This window comes from Camellia sinensis, chromosome 13 (assembly GCF_055761805.1).
Source record: "Camellia sinensis isolate YWXY chromosome 13, ASM5576180v1, whole genome shotgun sequence".
NCBI lineage: Eukaryota > Viridiplantae > Streptophyta > Magnoliopsida > Ericales > Theaceae > Camellia > Camellia sinensis.
This window is the reverse complement of record NC_138973.1, coordinates 105,994,867-106,010,597: the sequence shown is the minus strand read 5'-3', so window position 1 is coordinate 106,010,597 and position 15,731 is coordinate 105,994,867. Positions and strand designations below refer to the sequence as shown.

At 37.1% G+C, this 15,731-nt stretch overlaps 1 non-coding gene and 1 pseudogene across 1 annotated transcript; one reads left to right on the top strand and one right to left on the bottom strand.

The window, feature by feature from the left end:
- Nucleotides 1–1,405: 1,405 nt before the first annotated feature.
- LOC145805610 (glycerol kinase-like) lies at nt 1,406–3,909 on the top strand (annotated as a pseudogene).
- Nucleotides 3,910–6,385: 2,476 nt separating this feature from the next.
- TRNAS-GCU (transfer RNA serine (anticodon GCU)) lies at nt 6,386–6,467 on the bottom strand. The gene has a single exon. It is a non-coding gene; the product is annotated as a tRNA-Ser (tRNA).
- Nucleotides 6,468–15,731: the final 9,264 nt, after the last annotated feature.

The following is a 15,731-nucleotide window of genomic DNA, read 5'->3' as shown; positions in this document are numbered from 1 at the left end:
CCATTGGTTTGCTACTCTTTCATAACAAAATCAAGCAAAAAAATGTAGAATTAATAAGAAAACGATATAAATAATAGAGTATAAATTTAGAAATTAAAGCAATATGAGAGTTGTTATGAGAAAATTAGTTTGCAAGCAATAATGAAAAGTAAAGTGACAACAATAGAAAAATTATGAACCAAAAGTGATACAAGCCCCAAATTATATAGAAGTTAATCAAAACAAAATAAGTTGTATGATGACGTTTCCATTGAAATGAATCGTTTACAACGGAAACATTTTGTATTATCTTTATTTAGAACAAGATTCAAAGTTTAAGGTCAAATGTATCACAATTAAAAAGTGATGAACTAAAGTGACACAAGCTCCAAACGACAGGAACTGTAATTCACTCTAAAAATAATAATAATAATAATAATAAAGCCAAATAATTTACACGATCACACTACAGGAAATAAGACAATTAACGGCGTTTAATTAACGGCGTTTTATTAAATGTCACGTTTGCTAATTTTTAACGGCGTTTTGCAACCATCGCATATTTTTCAAAACCAAAACGGCACCGTTTCCAATTGAAGGCGTTTAAAAGCGCCTCTGAATGCTGTAGCTACACGCGCCCCTTTATGAAACCCTTATTTTTTAATCTGAGTGCAAAGTGTAATAGCAATTTCGCGCACATCTCTCTCTCTCTCTCTCTCAACGACGAAGAAGACGGAGGAGATCAACCGGCTGCTCTTGAAGCTTGAATACGCACACATCTCTCTCTCTCTCTCAATCTTTATATGCACACATTTCTTCATCGAAGCTCCATCTGCACCTGCGATTTCGAAGATTCAGAGCGATTTCGAAGCGATTTCGAAGATTCAGATCGATTTCGAAGCGATTTCGAAGCTCCATCGCCACCATCATCTGCACCGGCGAGGTAGCGAGCTCCACCGTCTCTCTCTCTCTCTCTCTCTCTAGATCTATGAAATCAATGTTTTGAAGGCATTCTTACTTGAACCTCATTTGCAGAGATTCAGAGAGAGGCATTCTGACTTGATCCTCATTTACTGAACTTTAATCAATACTCTCTCTCTCTCTCTCTCTCTCTCTCTCTCTATTTCTTTCGAATTTTACTTCATGTATAACATTTGTATACATCAATATTTGTTGAATTGTTGAATTGATCTGTTAGGTTCTTTTTTGATCTCTCTATATACATATACATACAGCACACCCTATATCTCTCTCTCTGTCTCTCGCTCTTTTCTGGAAGTTCATTTCGATGGCGTCTGAAACCCTAGAAGACAAGAAACAAGAAGAAATAGCTAACGTCGAAGACAAAGGTGAAGTGAAAGAATAAGGGAAAACAGAGGAGGGTGAAGAAGAGAAAGAAGCGGAAAAGAAAGAAGAGGATACGGAAATGGCGGAGAAGGAAGAAGAAGAGGAGGAGAAGGAAGAACTTGAGGTGAAAGGTGAAGAGAGTAAGGAGGAAGCAGAGGAGGTAAGCAAGAAGGCGAAGAGAGGCCGAAAGGGTAGTTCGAAGAAAGCTGCAAAAGATGAGAAGGCGGCGAAGAGTGAGCCCGGCTCGAAAGAGCCTGTTACGCCAATTGAGAGGCCGATCAGGGAGAGGAAGACTGTCGAGCGGTATTCGGAGCCTTCGACTGGGAGAAGTGCAAGCAAAGCATTGTCCATTGAGAAGGTGTTGACAGTAAATTTATGCTATACTTTTTTCCCCCTTAGTAATTGTGAATTTTCTCACATTGTGTTTTGTAAATATGCAGGGTCAAGGCACACAGCTTAAGGATATACCAAATGGTATGTATTTATCATTTATCTAGTTCTGAGTTTGTCAATTCAGATGTAGAAAAGTACTAATTATGGATTGACAGCTAGAATTTGAATTGCATCAATTTAGATTTGTTGTTCCTCAATCTTATTTATACAATGAGCCGATATTGAATGAACTTTTAAATAGTTGAACACAAGTAACTTGATTTATTTATAATGTGTATAAAATCCTGGCTCCATCCCTCTACATCTATTATTGGATGGTAACACAATGTGTTAGTAATCATATGGTGTTATACTATTGCACTCAATTTACTTGTAAACTTGGAAGAAATAATTTTTTATTTTATTTTAGATTTACCATAATATTTTGTATTTTGTACAGGAAATTAGGAAATTGGATTCCTGGTTGATCTGGAATCTGACTGGAGGGGCTAATAATAGTTTACATGTCACTGATTCTTCAAATGCGTCAAGAACTATGCTCACGGATTTGAAAACACTTGATTGGGATAAATCCACATTGCAGACGCTCAAAATTCCTGCTGACATTCTACCCAAAATTGTCAGTCTTTCTGAGATTATCAGAAAAATATAAACTAGATGGCCAATCCCAGGAATCCCAATTGCTGGCTGTCTCGGTGATCAACACGCAGCAATGCTGGGGCAAGCTTGTAGGAAAGGAGAGGCAAAAAGTACTTACGGAACTGGGGCTTTCATACTTCTAAACACCGGTGAAGAGTTGATTCAGTCTACTCATGGTCTATTAAGCACTTTCGCTTTTAAGCTTGGCCCAGATGCTCCGACAAACTATGCTATTGAGGGCTCAATTGCCATTGCAGGAGCTGTTGTTCAGTGGCTCAGAGACGGTCTTGGGTTAATTAAAACTGCTAGTGAGATTGAGGACTTGGCTATGCAGGTTGACTCCACTGGTGGAATTTATTTTGTGCCGGCATTTAATGGATTATTTGCTCCATGGTGACGTGATGATGCTCGTGGAGTTTGTGTTGGAATTACAAGGTTTACAAACAAGTTTCACATTGCTTGAGCTGTGCTTGAGAGTATGTGTTTCCAGGTGAAAGATGTGTTGGATTCAATGCATAAGGATGCAGGGGAGAATGGTGAGGTCAAAAATGAGAAGGGGGAATTCTTGCTTAGGGTGGATGGTGGTGCTACTGTTAACATTTTTCCAAACATTTTTGTCATGATCTTCCTTAGGTAGTTAAATTATAAGTCTACTCTATTGTCATTTTAAGTTTTTTTGGGCATATTTTCTCTTCAGTTCATATTTTGATAATTGGCTGCTAATTGTTTTTCTCTCTATCCCAGTCATATATGTCACAGTTTCATTTTGAACTTGTGATTTGCAGACACCAACGGATCACAATTCTTCATTACTACTGTGACAACTAGCTGGTAATTAACTATGTACTCCTCTCTATAGGAACTTTTCCAGCATTTACTAGAGAAGTACACATCCTGCATAGGGGTGGCACTGTTTTGGTGGCCTGCCTAATCTAGCCCACATTTTTAAGGGCTTTGAATTGATAATTAGGCTTATTGGGCCAGGCTGGCCTGAACTTTTTAAGCCCATTTATTAAATGGGTTGCACTTGGGAATAGTTCTTGAGCCAGCCTGATTATCAATATATAGTTTTATAAATTATATATTATATAAATCTTATATACAATTTATTAAGTTTTATTTTTGTTTAAAGTTAAAAAATACACTAAACACTCATCAAGCTTTGAACTCAGGATATAATGAACAAAATCTAAATGTTTGTGGCAACTTAATTACGACATTATTGAAAACACCAGCAAGTAGGCTAGATAGGTAGTATGTTCATAAACAAGGGTACAGTGTGTAGATTCTGCACTACTGGTTGATCAATATAGCGCATTTACTGGTACTAAAGCCTATAGTTTGTGGCCTGGCAGATTTTTTAACTACTGCATTGAATTTCAGTTTTTTATTTTTATTTATTTTGGGTACAGGTTGGATGGGCATCATGCTGTGTTTGGGAAAGTGCTTTCTGGGATGGATGTTGTCTCCAAGATTGAAGCTGAGGGCAGACAGAGTGGGGATCCCAGAAGCGAAGTTGTTGTTTCTGATAGTGGTGAATTACATTCCTGAATATGCTGCCGCTTTTCATAAATTGTGTTAAGAATGATGATTGTGAATTACTGGTACCTCTCTCTCTCTCTCTCTCACACACACACACACACACACACATGTGCACACACACAAACACATGAAATGCATGCTCACGCAGCCTGTACGACACTAGTTTATGTCTTAAGACAAATGCTCATTTTTCTTTCACTTTCTCACGCACGGTTCAGTGGTGGAGCCTACCAATCAAAGACTGATATTTGTTGGATAGAAATGCTGATTGTTATGTCATCGACAAAACTACCTTTGCCGATTGTTGAGTATATGCATGATCCTAAGAATTGGGGAAAGGGAGACACAAAATGATGGCAGAATGAAAACCATTTTACAAAGATGACTGCTTCTCTTGTCACAGGACTGAAGATGACAATGTGTAGCCAATTTTTCCAGCATCACTAAAAAAAATAAGGAAACCATCAATAATAAATTATTTTCCTTTTAGGCGGATAAGGATTTTTTTACCAAAAAAAAAACGAGGGTGTGGAGTAAATTTTTCACAACTTTATATTTGCCTCGGAGAAAAACTTTCAAAAAATATTTTGATATGATTGATTATCACCTTGTAACTAATGTGTTGGTAATTGTAGTAGTGATGGTAAGGGCGTGGTGGTGGTGGTGGGATAGTATGGCGATGTTGGTAATATCTGAAGGAAAAAGTTTTCACCAAAAAAGAAAAGATTAAATTTTTCTCATGTTGGTCATTTCAAATGAGAATGTTTAGATTTGATAGGTTCGTTTTGGAATCGATTTCGTTGAGTAGAATATTTATACAAAAATTAAAATAATCAAATATTGATAATTATATGTTTAAATCAAATTTATATTACAAAAAATGGATGTTTACTCAATTTGATTTTTTGTGGAAAGTCTTTTATCTGCTTGCCTTAGCATTCCTGGATCTCAATCTTTTTGTTGTCATTGTTGACAGATTCAAGGATTATATCCCTGCAAAGTATCATTCCTTATATGAGCAGTACCTTAAAAGAAGTGACAACGCAGTCGCCATGTGAAGTAAGAAATTCTTCCATGTAAAGTATTTATATACACCAAACCAAACTAAGACTTAAGTCCCATCATATCTTTTTTGTCCTTAGCAGTACCTCGTTGAAATAGAAACAAATGTTAGCTATATACTTATATATATATATAGAGGGAGCACCCAATTTGGTGTTCATGAAGTTTTGTGGACTTTTATTTTCCAAAAGTAAAACCTGCCTTTCCACTTACAAATAGTTACAACTACTTTATATATATATATATATATATATATTTTGTTAATTTGGCACACAGTGTGTGCCTCACCTTCTAGTACGATGAAATGTAATACTGCTATAGGTTGTTGAGATTTTAAGTTGAACACAAGTGATACTGGCATATTGAATGCAATTTGAGTAAACTAGTTTCAGAATTAAATTATTATTTTTTGCTTAAAATGCTTTGCAAGATAAACTCTTTGAGAGCAGAATTTTATTGTTGATTTACCATGATTGAACCTCCTAGTTTTACCATTAGTATAAGTTCATCCTCTCTCTCTCTCTCTCTCTCTCTCTCTCTCTCTGTGAGCAGGTTGGCTGTACAAAAGGTGATGATGCTGGTCTTTCAAATGCGCACATGATTATGGCAGAGATTCCAAATGCTTCAGAAGCGGTGGTATAGGTGCATGACTTGGGGTGAAAAAATAAATTTCTAGCAGTATGGTGGTTCTTGCTTTATGTAGGAAGGGTAATATTTGATGTGTATTATCTTTAAATTATTCTCATTTTACTTTTTGGGATTGAACTTATTAGATTTTTTTCTTGAAGGATGTTGTATGGGGTACTATTATAGATGTGAGGGAATACTAATCTCACATAAATATATGTCTATACAAGTTTTGTTCATTATTGCTATTTTACAGGTATATTTTTGAAGTTAAATCTTACAAAATTAGTAGTTGAAGAAAAAAAAAAAAAATCTATTGCGGCGTTTTGCAAAATGCCACTATAGTTATATTTTTAAAATAACAAAAAAGCTATTATGACGTTTTTGAAGCGCCGCTAAATGATTATGTGACGTCATGTTGATGTTGACTGTCACATTTAAAGCGTTGATGTTGACGTCATGATTATTCTAATTTTACGACGCTTTTAAAGCGTCGTAAACTTACAGCGACGGCCGCGTCTTCGGCGTTTGGTAGTAAGCGTCACTAAAGGAATTAACGGCGTTTTCAGACATATAGCGGCGTTTTTGAAACGCCGCTAAAAGTTATTTTTCCAGCAGTGTCACTATTTGAAATTTACTAATATTTCACCCTTATTAAAATGATCAAATTTTAGAATTTGTTTTTTTAATTTTTGTGAATTTATTGGTGTTTCACTTTATCAAATAATCAGATCTTGATTTTTTTTTTAAAAAAATTTCACTGCTATGTTTTTTTCCAGAAAAACCAAAATAGATGCGTCGCCTGAGAGATTCGAACTCTCGCGGGGAAACCCCATGTACTTAGCAGGCACACGCCTTAACCACTCGGCCAAAGCGACTTTGTTAGAAGTTTCGGTGTTGTATTTATTTCAAGTAAAGTTCTTACTCAGATTACAAACTAAGGCTATGTTTGGATAATGGATTTGGGTATGAATTTGAAAAAAGAAAAAAAAGAAAAGAAATGTGAATAAAATATAACTAGTTACATTTCACTTATGAAATTCACTTTTTTTTTTTTTTTTTTTTTTTTCTAAATCTCTCCCCAAAATTCATATTCAAATACAACCTAATTATTCCATTTTTTAGGAATTCCATATTGAGAGCATGTAACGGGATGGATTTTTTTCGTATTTTGTGTGTGAATTCATGATTTTAAACTCAACTGTATTAGTGATATAATTTCATATTTTACACTAACTTTAACGGTTTTAACCTATCTATCTATATACACGATTTTACCTTATCAATGTTTTCCCAAACTTTTTCCATTAGAATTGAACTAAGACAAATACAATCGGATCAGGTAATTTTGCTGAACCAATAGTAAAGAATTAAATGAATAAAAATTAGAAAATGGTTGACAAATTATAAATTATCATTAGATGCGCATATGAACAACTGATGCTCCGCATTTACTAAATAAATTTTGCCAGTTACGGGTTGGTATCCACCAAGTTAGGGTGTGACTTAAACTTGATAAATTAAAGAAATCTCATCCCTAAAGCATGTTCTAGTCCGAAATCAAGTCTAAAAATTCAAACCCAAACACTTAAAAATTACAAAACAATTCCAAGCCCACCCATAAATTTATATATTAAATAAAAAATAATATTTTGTAGTTAAATTGGGATTGATATTTAATTTTTGTTCATTATATCTCAAGTGTAAAGCTTGGTGCAAATATTTTCCCTCCTTAGTGTATTTTTTTTTTAAATTTTAAACAAAAATAAAACTGAATAAATTATATATGAAATGATGCATCTATATTTACATAAAATTTAAATTATATTTATATTGGGCTTAACCATGTTGGGCCCAAGGATTCTCAAGCTTAGTTCATTTAACAAACGGGCTTAGAAGTTCAGAGATATGTGAGCTAGAGAAATGTTCCATTTCTCCATTTCATCACCCTTAAATATTAAATAAACTTTAAAATATTTAAAATTCGAGATATTTGACATTTCTCTAACTTAAATATCTTCCGAGGCTTTAAAATTGCGGGAGCAGTACCCACCCCTTTATCAATGAATCAATTAGAGTGTCTCCAACGTTTTTTTTATTTTATTTTATTAAATTTAAATTTGATGAAAAACGTATAGTTTAGGTGCTCCAACATTAACATCAAACCAGTATCAAATTAAGAATGACTGGAGACTTTCATCAAATTATTGTAAATAGTCATTGAGACCATACACTAGATAACCGGCCGGTTGGTTGGTCGATTCTCCTCCCGAACAACCTCTTCCCTTCTTAGATTTCCTGTAAATTTACACTAATTGGTCGACCGGCCAGACATCCTCTCAGTCGTCCTCCTGGTCGACCGGTGATTTGATGAAAAATAAAAATTTTCCATTGAAACACTCGATATCATATGAAACTTTTACTCAAATTTTTACTCAAATTTAATAAATAAACAAAAAAAAAAAAAAGAATAAATGTTAGAGATGTTCTTGGTGATCTATCATTGTAGGCTGTTGCCTTCATCTTAAACCAAAATTGAATCTATGAAAATCATAGCAAACACAAATCACTGCAAAAGAGTTACAAGTTCGATTGCTTTTGTTTTTGTTTTGTTTTTTTTTTTCTTTTTCAGTTCTAAAAATAATAAAAGTTAGAAAAGCATCCATCATTTTTATTTTTTTACAACAATAATTTAAAAAAATAAAAATTAACATACCACAATGAGTGTGGGCTATAAATCTACCCCATCTATTTTTGGTTGGACACCTTATTTGTTAGGGCACCATAAATTCAAATTATTATTTATTTATTTATTATTATTTTTGTCTTCCCTTTGAACACCCTTAAATAATTTCAATTGTACTTTACCTACCCCCAAGCACCCTCTCAGCCACCTCTCGACACTCTATATTCCTTCATTGGCACTTGATGCCATTCTGCTTCTCGTTTTCCTTGTCCTCATCCTCCTCATGCTACTTTTCTGTCGTGACCCCTCTCCACCATGAAGCCTTACTAACCCAAGGTTTTCAAATCTAGGATTTACAGAAGAAAAAGAAAAACAAAAAGAAAACGGAATCGAGGTGGTAGCATTGGCAACAAAGATGGAAAGTGTGGAGGTTCGTGAGTAGCAAAGGACATTGGGGGAAAGGGGGTTCGAGGTTCGCGAGTTGCAGAAGGGACATGAGGGGTTATTGAGTTGAAGAGGCAGGAGGGGAGAGGGGGAGGAGGTTGCTCGTGATGCCAGAAACGATAGTGGATGCTGGAAAGGACTTAAGGTGGTGTTGAAAGGTGAGAAAGAACTAAGGCATAATAGGAGGGGTTGGAAATGAGTTGCTAGAGCTGATGAGGGACTGGCCGAGACTAGCTAGTTGGTTGGAGTTAGGGTTTTGGTTATTTTAGTTATTTACTTAAAGGGTAAAATAGTATTACAAAAATTGGAAAGATAAAAATTAGAGTGCATTTAAAATTATGGCATCACTTGAGATTTAAATATCTATTCTATTATAATATACGGAGGCTTGAGTTGATGTGGACATAGTTCTAAATATCAGTTGATACGGTATGTACCGGCCAATTCGTACCGGAAAATTGGACTACCGATTTGGATATGGACCGGTATACCGGTGAGAATGAAATTCATAGCCGTATCGTCCGATTTCCAGTACGTGTCGGCCTGAATCCGATGCATGAAGCGATATAGTTCTGATACAAATTTGCCATCGCCGGTATGGATGAAATTGTGCTCTGTTTTATGATCTGTTTCTGTTTATGCTTTGTTATTGTCGTTCTGGTGTTCTCTGGCTCCGATTCGAAGTCCGAAACCAGACCAACCTCTCTTGTCAACACACATCAACATTTCTTCAATTCTCTTGGATTCTTTGTACGTTGGTTTCTTTTCTTCTACTGGACTATTTACTAGTAACCAACCACTATATTCTTGGGTGGAGCTTTAACAAAAGTGGACAACTATAGAACATATGCAACTCGCAAGCTTGTTTCTATACTCTATTTATGTTTCGCATTTCAAATATATATATATATATATATATTCCATTTCGTAATTTCTTTTTTAAGCCATTGTTCTGCATTTTTTTTATAGATAGAGAGAGAGGGAGAGAGAGAGAGAGGATAGGTTTTTTTTAAGCCACTATTTAGGTTTTTTTTAAGCCACTGTTTTGTACCTTTTTAAGCCATTGCTTAGGTTTTTTTTTTTTTTTGTTTTCTATTTATTTGTTTATACACCTATACCTCTGTTTATATTAATATATATATTTATTTTTTTCATAGTTGAGTAAGGGGGGAAAAAAAAGAAAAATAAATATTGAAATCCAAATCAAGGCTAAAAGTGCTCCTATATATCAAAATTTTGATTAAAATGTGATAAATTAAGGCTAAAATAGTCAAAAAAATTGCATAAAATTGAGTTTTAGAGTGATTGCTAATAATTTTTAAAATTTCACAGTCTTGACACCTGATTCCCGATACGTATCGGTCGATACTACCGATACCGATATTTCGCGATTGATACCGTTACGTTACCCGATACCGCGATTTAGAACTATGGGTGTGGACATATTTTGTCTCTCATATTTTTTAGTCTCAAAATAGGTTGAAACAACTGTGGGGACATAATTTTTGAATGACAACATGTGGCCGAGGTGTCACCGAAGTGCCAGCCGAGGTGCCACGTCTCTTGGTCATGATGCCGAGATGATCTCGGCTAGGCCGAGGTTATTTGCGAAGATACCGGAATCTGGGATAAGCGGATAAGGGACAAGAGTCTTACAATGTGAGAGGACTTCAGTTTGGATAAAGATAAGACTCTTAGAGAGTTTATCCCAATCCTACTAGGAGTCCAAGATTAGCAGTAATTTTAAGTCCATTGAAGCTAGGCTTCTATTGGGACTAGGTTTGTGTTGGCTATAAAAGAGAGGCACCTTCATGGGTCTAAGGTATGCTTTTTATGTTCTAAATAGTGAGTTAAGCTCTTTTGCTATCTTTGAGAGATAACTGACTTGATCGTCGGAGTGCCCCCAGGTGGACGAACTACTGCCGGAATCTCTTTTTTTGTGACAGGTCGTTCGGGCTTAATCTATTCTGCCAGTGTTGTCATGACCCGAACCCGCCCCTAAAAGTTTGGGTCATAACTAGCCAGTAATCCGTAGATTACCGAAGGCCTCAAAAGATCATACCGAATATTTATGCTAAAGGGGCCATAAACGAAGGCATATAATAAAGAGAAGTCCATTGAGCTGTGCCAATCATGAGCAAAATCATAGAGTTATCCACGTAACACAATAATACATATACATGCCCATCAGAAATATAAGTGCTGCAAGAAATTTACACATATTATTTACAAACCCAAGACCATAATGGCAAAAACATAATAAGGTCAAAGTGTGGTGTGAGTCAAGACAAAACTCCATCTTGGAGGCATGACTCGTTTGGGTCACAAAAGGCTCCTGAAGTTGACTCTAGGGGTGTGCTCCATGCTGCTGATCACCTACATGTGCATACATAAATTTGGGTGAGCGAAGCTCAATGTTAATAATACAGTAAGCAGTGTAAGTAGATGACCATAAGGTTCTCACAATACCCATAATCATATAAACCAAGCGGCCTCAGGCCCAATCATTTATCAAGTGGCCTCGGGCCCAATCACATATCAGGCGGCCTCGGGCCCAATCATTTATCAAGCGGCCTTACGCCCAATCATTTATCAAGCGGCCTCGGGCCCAATCATTTATCAAGCGGCCTCGGGCCCAATTGTTTAACAAGTGGCCTCGGGTCCAACCATTTAACAAGCGGCCTCGGGTCCAATCATTTACCAAGCGGCCTCGGGCCTAGTTATTTACCAAGCAGCCTTGGGCCCAATTATTTAAGTATGTATGGACCAAGAGGTGACTCGTATGAACTCTAGAGATGGCTTCCACTGTAGCACTTTGTTCCATACAGCACTTTGTTCCATACTAGAAATCAATAGGTCATAAAGACTTAACAACTCATATCATGTCATAGCATAAACGGAAATGGATAAACGAAACGGCCTTGGGCCCACCATATCTGTAATAACCCTAACCTCTGATTAACGTTAATTCGCACTTAATTATGTCTAACAGTAGATTAGGAGAGATTTGGAATTAATATGCATGTGTATTGCGTTATTTACGTGTTTCTATCTTGTTTGAGATAAAATGACCTGTTCATGTCTTTGACTTTAAATTGCGAATAGAAAGCCTTATCGGCGTCCGAATCAGAAATTGAATTGATTTATGTGCTAGCTAGAATTTATAGAATTTTATGGTAGGTTTAATTAAAATTCGGTTCAGAGCGATTAAATTAGATTAAATAATGTTAAATTACATTAGTCCAATTATTTACGAAATTGCCCTTGAGTGGGCCACTTTCTCATACAATGTTTAGACTGAATTCATACACCATTTTCAGCCACTTTCCTTGCTAGAAACCGTGAGAGAGAGGGAGTGAGGGAGGAATTGAATTCATCTAGAGATTAACTTAGGAGAATTGAAGGAGGATTGCATGTTTAAGCTCCCACACTTGGAATTGAAGACCTAAAGGTAGTGAATTCATCCTTTTATTTATGAATGGGGGTTGTTCTTGCTAGGTTCTTGGTGAAATTGGTAGTTGAAGTCAAGGTTTAGCTCAAAGTGTGGTTTTGAGAGACCATTCATGCATGCATGCATAAATTTCCATGCTTTGGGTTTGAATTCTAAGATTTCTTCCATGCATGTGTTAATTTCACTCTCATTGTGGTCGTGCATCTTGTTGTCCATCAAATTATCAAGTTTGATAATGTTTTGGAGGGTTTGGTTTCTAGGAGATTCTTGCATGATACATTTAACTTATGTTCTTGAAGTTTTCCTTGAAATTGTGTTTAATTGAACTACCTTTGGGCTTTGATTTAGCAAATTGATCTTCAAACATGTCATACTATGAGTTTACAAGAGTTTTCCCGAAAATTAGCCCAAGAGGATCGAAATTGATGCTTTAAAAGTTGGTTTTGAGCTTGGAGGTTCAATCTGGAAATTCCATTTTTTGGACCCACGCTCGAGCATAGGACTTTTACGCTCGAGCATACACTCTGAATACATGAACCCCGCTCGAGCGTGGAAGGTAACGCTCAAGCGTGAAATGCGTGTATCCAATACTTTTCACATGTTTACAGTCCGCTCGAGCGAGGGAATGCACGCTCGAGTGAGGACTTGTGTCTTATGTTTACTGTAAAGTTATGTTTAACTTAAGTATTTTCTGGCTAGTATGGTATGATCTATTTTCTGAAATGCTATCTTATGAATTATGAATGAATGTCCAATTTTCTGAAAAGTATTTGTGGCACCCTTAGTTCACGTGGCCCTCACCCGGGGGTAACAATACTGCGGCCAATCTGCATGTGGCCCTCGCCCAGGGGTAACAATACCACGGCCAATCTGCACGTGGCCCTTGCCTGGGGGTAACAATACCATGGCTACTTGCGCGCAAGATATGGACCTTTGTGGTCGTTGGTACCAACTATGTATGTGGGTCTTTGGACCAATCTGATCCGATAGTTAATGGGTGTACCACATATGATCTTATGCAAAATCTGAATATGAAAATGTATATGAATTTGTTTCTGTTTGAAGTCTGATTATGCTCTGATTTAAATGTTGGATTCTAACTTATGCTGGACATCATTCATATAACCCCTTTACTCTGTTATTATTCACTTGGTTTTCGTTCACAGTTTATATTATGTATGTAGGTGAGCCGGCACATGACCAAGGCCAGAGTTGACGGCCTTTTGTACTGTTTTTGTCAGCCAACCGTTGTGCCTCCCGAGGAGGTTCCGATAGAAGTCTATGCCATGGCTGTTTTTTTTTTTTTTTTTTTTCATGCTAGTCTCTGTAACTGTTTGTAAAGTCAGATCTTGGGAAGTTCACTTCTGTAAATATTTTGTAAATATTGTGTATCTGGACTGGTATGTTTATATATCTATAAGTAAGTTTTGAAATATTCTGTCCCATGTACGTTATCACAGCTCATTGGACCTTATTTATTTTGTATTATTGCTTCCGCAGCCCTTTATTAATTGCTAATCTGTTCAGAGGCCTTTGGTAATCCACGGATTATTGGCCGGTTATGGTGCTAAACCTACAGGGGCGCGTTTGGGTCGTGACAGAGTGGTATCAGAGCACGTGTTCTACCGCACACTGGTCTGTATGAGCTTAGGATGTCCTAGTAAGAGTTAGGGGCATTCCATCTGCATGTGTGAGTGTGTGGTAATGCAACTGAATATGAAAAATCAATGTACATTTGAATCAAATAAATTGAAGGAAACGAATAAGATTATGCCTGTGTTTATTATCATTTGATGTCAGTATAGTAGGATGGACAATGCAAGGGGAAGTGGTGAAAGTGAATCTTCAGAGGCTCGCATGGGCCGAATGGAACAGATGTTAACAGCGTTGACTAAAGCCTGGACACAATAACAGAGACAACAACCTTTGCCCTATCCATCTCCACCGGTACAAGCCGAGACAGATAATAATGACATCATCAATCTGACACAGAAATTCATGAAAATGAAACCGCCAACGTTCTATGGCGGAATTGAACCTTTGAAAGCTGAGACGTGGTTGCTTGAGATAGAAAAATTGTATGAAGTATTTCCTTGTTCTGAAACTCAGAAAGTCCTCCTAGCCACCTACACTCTGAAAGATGAAGCCCGCAGGTGGTGGTTACTTATCCGAAATGGCAATGGGAATATGACATGGGCACAGTTTAATGCTATCTTCTACGACAAGTACTTTCCCCAATGTTTCAGGGATCGGAAAGTGTCTGAATTTCAAGAACTTAAATAGGGAAGAATGGCTGTAGCAGAATATGAAGCCAAATTCACCGAGTTGGCACGTTTTGCTCCACATATGGTGGATACTGATTACAAGAAAGCACGGAAGTTTGAGGGAGGGCTGGACCTGGAAATATTTGACCGAGTGGGTGTCCTAAAGTTACCTACTTATGTGGAGGTACTCGACAAGGCATTGATGGCAGAAGCCACAATAGCAGCTAAAAAACAGACTACAACACCAACAACAGAATGGAGAGGAAAGAGGACCAAATTCAGTTTCAAGAAAGGCCGGTCAGTTTCGAAGAGGCAATATACAGGATCCTCCAGTGGCTCTAGCCAAAGTAGCGGGTCTACTCCAAACTGCCCCGACTGCGGAAAGAAGCACAGAGGTGCTTGTTATCGAGCATCAGGTGCGTGTTTTCACTGTGGCAAGATTGGCCACATGGTGAGGGATTGCCCGATGAGATCTAACGAGGTTAACCGTCCTATGGCAAGTTCCACCGGGTCTGTTTCCGCAGCAAGACCAAATGCAAGGACCGATGTTAGAGGGAATGCAAACAATGAAACATTGAGGCAAGGGAGAGTGTTCTCCTTAGTGCCTGGTGACGTACCCAACACCTATACTGTGGTGTCAGGTACACTCTCTGTATGTTCTCAAAATGCATGTGTATTCATAGATTCTGGTTCTACACATTCCTTTGTATCGTATGCTTTCTCTCGAAAATTGACTAGACCACTAGAACAAATGACATATGTGTTATCTGTATCCACACCGTCTGGGGATTCTATGATGTGTACTCATGTTTATCCGGCCTGTGATATTATGATTGGGGATATGGTGTTATATGTGGATTTATTACCCTTGGACATTAGTCATTTTGATTGTATTTTAGGGATGGACTGGTTGACTAAATACTGTGCTACCATTGACTGTGCAAATAAAACTATTGTGTTTAGACCATCGGGTATGCTTGAATTTACTTTTATTGGGAATGGGGTAGTTCCTCCCCCATATTTGATTTCGGCTATGAAAGCTGTAAAACTCCTTAGGAAGGAATGTAGGGGTTACTTGTGTTGTATACTGACTGCACCTTCTGACGAAATTACGATAGAAACTATCCTGGTTGTTTGTGAATTTTTCCGATGTGTTTCCCACTGACTTACCTGGGGACTTAGTTGATAGAGAAATTGGATTCACTGTTGTGGTGTTTCTAGGGACACAACCTATTTCCAAGACTCTCTATAGAATGTCTACCTCTGAACTGAAAGAATTGATAACCCAACTTCAAGA